We start from the raw sequence: 5,702 nt of genomic DNA on the forward strand, positions 1-5,702 counted from the left end.
CACGTATACAGCACCTCACATGTCAAGTGACTTTAATTATCCTTCTAAAAGAGAGTGATTAGAAATAGAGCAAGTAGGGTTAGATCCTTGGGCTGCTTCTCAGGTTTCCCTGGTCTTTCATTGGATAGATTCCTCTGACTGCAGTGAGAATTTGCCTGAGTAAAAAATGAATAAGAACCTTTGGTTATAGCTTTAATTACAGAACAGAGCTACAGGAGAATCAATGTCACATTCATTTACATTTGCCATACTGGAGCATGCTATTGGCCTTGCTAAACCAGTGCCCTGCCTTTGTTAGCTGTGCAGATCCGAGACAATCTTGCTGATTTTTTCACTGTGTCCTTACAGGTGGACTGCTACAGTTCCAAGTAACTGCAAGATGTGGCAGCAGCTGCTGCTGTTACTGATAAATGGTGCAGTCCGTGTTCGACTAGGACACACTGCGGTGCCTTTGAGGTAGTGAAATAAGAGGATTTAAAGGCAAAGCCCTAGACAGAGTGATGTATGAAGTACTCAGCCTGCCTGTTTGTGGATGGTTGTGTTAGGTTGATAGCTGTGCTATAATGTGTTCACAGTAATGTGTTACTGAAGGCAACACTGCATACTTTGAAATGTCTGGGTAAACATTGTATAGCTGCACCTCAAGCAGGCCTTAGGGCAAAATCTCACCTGCTTCCCTCCCATTTTGGGGAAAGGATGAGCTTTTTTCTGTTTCTCAGGGGACAGCTTTTTCCCAATGACATGCTTGCTTTGGTTTGGTCTCCCCTCCTTCCCTCTGGCTCTTTGCTTTCCAGGGAGACCTGGATTTGCTGCCCTTGCTCTTCCTCCTACAAGTGGGGTTAAATATGGGGAAGGCTCTTTCTCCTCTTTATTGCCCCGCATACACAGAGCTGTATTGTATCGTCTCACTGGGATCCTTCCTCCAACTTTCAAACTTTGTTATGGGCTCTCGGTACGCTTTTGCTTTTCTGTCATTTGCGAGTAGATGTTTTTTCCTCTGTTTTTATGGTTTTGGATCTGAGGGGAAAAAAATCAATAAAACATTCAAATAAAAACACAGTGAGAAAGAAAGAAGGGACCACACACAGAGCCCAAGGATGTGCGCTCTTTTGCTTGTAATATACTTGAAAGGCCTTTATATTTCTGTGCAAGAGGGAATGATTGCTTTTGAAGGTATATTCAAGGATATTCACAAAAAATGCTTTGTGAATATAGTGGATGAAGACTTACATTTATAGTAGTCAATGACAGAAAAAAAACTTGACACAGAAACAACTTTTCAGCTTACATGAGTTACAAAAATACAGTGCAGTATAAAAACATACTGTCACTATCTGATTCCGAAGATAAGCAGGGAGGAAGCAACTAGCCACACTGAAAAGGCAAACGTTAGGATTAAAGATTAGAAAAGAAGACTATGCCATTTTGCTAAAATACCCACCAGGCTAGTTTGTTTGCACTCGGTAAAGCAAAACCTTTTGCTGATGTTGTCACATTGTTTTTAGCTGACATTTTGAAGTATGCGTCTATGATAAACATGTAGGGGAAATAACCTGTATTGAGATGACAGGCGATATGATTAGATCATGAGAAATCCAGATCCCTCAGCAGAGAGACGATATTCAGAACAGACTAAGATGCAACTAGACAGGTTGTGGAGAGATTAAGGTTTGCATGACACAAAGCTGTGAGCTGGTTGCACAGCATGATACGGGCTTATAAAGCAGGCTTTCCTCCCTCCTTCCAGGAACCTTCAAATCACTCACCCTGAAAGGAGATGATTGCTGAGAATTTAGGCAGGGTGCCTCGCATGTCTGTGAGGTTGTGGCTGACAACTGGCGGAGCAGAGCACTGATGTTACAGCGCAGGGTGGTAGAGTGAGACCTGGTGGGCTGGAGAAAAGGAAGTTACAGTGGGCTATCTAAAAACCATAAACACTCAAGATATTCTATTCTGCTGGTAGAAATTGCTCTGGCTCGTACACTGATTTACAGAGAGTTTGCCTCGGAGGCATGACAAAATGGGCTCGATCCTCCCCTTTTGCACACAGAACATCCATGTTCTGCCGAGTTGCTGGGACTGTAGCCTTCACCATGACCCGTGACACAAGGTATCAAAATGTTTGTTGTCAGTATTTCTCTATCATCCCGAATTTAAACGTCATCTAATATTTCCCTGCTTTGTTTCTTTCAATTACGCTGCATGGGCTGTTTATATAAGGGATTAAAAATAATCATCAATACTCCTGCTTTGCAGAAAGAAAAAGAGTTCTACAGTCTGTACATCTATGTTTTGTACCCCACCTTTACTTGACTGAAATTTCAAATTGATGTAAAATTTGTGCAGAAGCAGTTTGATAGAGACCTGGGGTTTTTATTTACTTGTTTCTCAGGTGGTAGAGGTGTTTTCAACAAAACAAAAATCCTGAGTGTCCATCACTATTTAAATCTTATTACTCAAATCCAAAATGTCTGCAAGAGAAAAGACATTGCATTCAGTTGAATTAAACATACTTCAGATAGTGAGAACCAGTAGATTATCAGAAGATATATTTATAATCATAGCAATCTCTTCTCTCTGAAATTACTAGGTCAAATTGCATTTTAAATTTAGGGTCCTTTGTTGCATTTTGGTTGTCATGAGTCTTCACTGCCATCTCCAGATGTCTCAATAATTGGAAATAGAGTAGGGATTTCACATCATTCCTACAGGGGACACAGATGAAAGGATCAAGGCTGAAGGGATAACACATGAAAAGAAGCAGAAGGAATTATTATTGCCAAGTCCAACAAGCGTTCAGACCAGGGTGTCAGAATGGATTGACTTCAATAAAAAAAATTGCCCTAGTAACAACTGAGTTAAATGTATGAGTAAGGACCTTAGGAATTGGACTATTGTTTGATATTTCCACAATCACTTTGCATGTCAGTCAGCATTAGTGACTGTCTGGGAAGCTGACACTGTCTGAAATAGTTTGGTTGTTAAGTATTGGCAATGGTCTGATTAGCCTTGTTTTGGGGTGTAGATTACTGTCTTTATCCTGTGTTGAATGCTATGTTCTACTATTTCTCACACGTGTTGCAATCCATTTTGCTTTGAGTATGAATACTTTGTGGTAGTGTCGCCTTCCCTAACAGCTCTTCAGCATACTCTATCCTCATTCATAACTTATTTAATGATGAATGAAAAACATTCATAACTTATTTAATGATGAATGGAAAATATCAGTAGTACTGGATGTAGCCTGTGAATATATTTTTGTAGGTCTAACAGTGTGTTCAGGCTTCTACTGTAACTGATAGAGTCTGAAATTATTGAAAACTCACTGTTGAATATTATGAGTTTCTTAACCCAAGTTAATTCTTTATGAACTGCACGCCAGGAGCAGGCAAGTCAGTAGGTGGCACGGAAAATTTTGCTTTTTATTAGTGTGAATATGTAACTATATGGTCTCTATTCGAGTGCAGTTGTGTTCTGATAAGTGACAATGTAAAAATATTACTTTCATAAACGTGCTCCCTCTCTGCATGAGCTATAGATTTATTTATAATAATGTCATTAAAAGAAGGAAATCTTTCTTAATGGCAAAAGGGACGGCTTGAAATAGGACAAGTGATCTATAGTTCCCTGGTGCTGGGGTTTCCCTAAGCTTGAATCAGGTTTGCCAAATTGTTAGTAGCTCAGTAAGTTTCTGAAATTTGGCTGCATATGATTTCAATCCCTTTCTCTCCCTAGCACTGCAGCAACCTCTCCTTACATCAGAGGCCACATAGGACCTTGGCTTCCCAACCTACTCTGGGTCAAGTGGTGGACCCAGGGTTCTGAGAGGTAACCATGTCCCCCCACTACCAGTCTTCACAGCCGCATTTGATGACCCCTTCTGCCTTACATATGGCTGTTCTGTGGATACAGCATCCACCCTTGTCTTTATCATTAGATTTAAATAATTGAATAATCTCTCTGGTTTGTAGGAGCTCTTATGCCATCCCTCTGGCAAAAAGCCATGTCTGGAGAGAAGGGATGTGACCAAAGTCCAGCTAGCGGCTGGGTGCTGCAACCGGTGCTTCAGTCTGGGAGCGGTGAGGAGTGCTACAGCAGGACCAGACCTTTCACTTCAGGCCCCCAGATGAAAGAACTGCAAAGGGAATTTACCAGCTTTTCTTGTCATATCACAATTTTTCACATTATCACAATGGAGCTCACCATGATGGAGCACTTAAGATGCCATTATGAAACAGAGTAGTGTGAGTAAACCCCAAATCAGTGCGTTAGCTGTGGAAATGAGGGTGCTCTGCTGCCAAAGATCATTGCTGTTGAACTTTGAAGAAGCAACAGGCAATATATTGCCCAGCCACCTAGTAATTTAATTCTGAATCATAGTACATCTGTCAGCAGCTGATTCCTATTACTGGCAGGAATCAGGAAAAAACCCCAACATTGCCCATCATAAAAACACACTCTTCAGTAGACCTTCTTGTGAATCTAGCCATAAGCACAATTCCCTCCCTCGTAGCAGACCTAATTACATGGGACAAAAGGTACAGTTGGATAATTAGGCAGACCATAAAATAAAGCACTGTGTGTGCCTCCTTGTTCTTGTTTTCATGCCAGGTGGGTCAGTTCACAAATGTGAAATGTCTTTTCAAAAGTTAGTTATAATCTGTTTCCTTTCCTTTTCTGGATGTCGTCAATCACATTCTTGTTTTAATTGGTGTTATTTGAACTACAGGTAGACGTTAATTAGGCAACGATAAAAAACCTGAAGGAATTAGGTGCCCAAATAGAAACCTGTGTCATAGAGAACGTCTCTCTTCTAGGTGGGCTTAATATATCACAGCTCATGTTTCACCACTGCATTGAAGAATATTTTCTGGGTAATTGATAGATGGGGAAAGAAGAGAAGGACAGCTGGAGTATTGGACAATATGTCCAAGGAGGCATTTTTCTGGGGAAAGGTTTAGGGAAAGAAGCATAAATCATACCTGCTATGATTCAGATTATATAGGCGCTCAGACATGCAAATGGCCAGCTTTGACACGTAACAGTGAGGTACACATTTGTAAATTGTAGTGTATTTTATATAGGAACTTTATTTCAAAAATAAGTCTGATTTATTTTTTAAGAATAAAGCACTTTGACAGGCTCCCCCACATCCTTTCTTTTACAGTAGTGCCATATTTTTCTGCTGATATTGCAACACTTGCACCGAATTTCTCAGCTCTTCAACACAGTTTGAAAAAGAGCTTGCAAAAATACCAGAAGAAACAGAGTAGCATGGACTCCTCTGGTTTTCCTCTTTCTCTGTCTGTATTTTTATATCTGTCTCTTCCATTAACACCTTCTAATCTTTTTTCTGGAGGAGGTGATGGGACTTGAATATTCTACACAAGCCCTGGCTCAACTAAAAGGACAACAGTGAAATAGGGACACCTATTGGGAGCCTCATGTCCTAGTCACGTTTTATATGTTGCATCCATACAGGTCAGAGCAGAAAAGCTGTTACCTTTTCAAATTGTGCTTTAAAGGTTCCTGTACTATTTCAGACATTGTCAGATACCACTTTGGTTTAGCTCGTATAGAAGGTAGACTCTCCGTAAGGTTGCAACTTTGGATCTAATTGGTGGAGACAAAATTTCAACAGGTTTTGATAGCTTCTTGGTAGTTTGTGTCTATACCATTTTTTTCTGCTTGTCTAGCATGTT

The sequence above is a fragment of the Fulmarus glacialis genome, unplaced genomic scaffold (genome assembly GCF_000690835.1).
Source record: "Fulmarus glacialis isolate BGI_N327 unplaced genomic scaffold, ASM69083v1 scaffold17384, whole genome shotgun sequence".
Lineage (NCBI taxonomy): Eukaryota > Metazoa > Chordata > Aves > Procellariiformes > Procellariidae > Fulmarus > Fulmarus glacialis.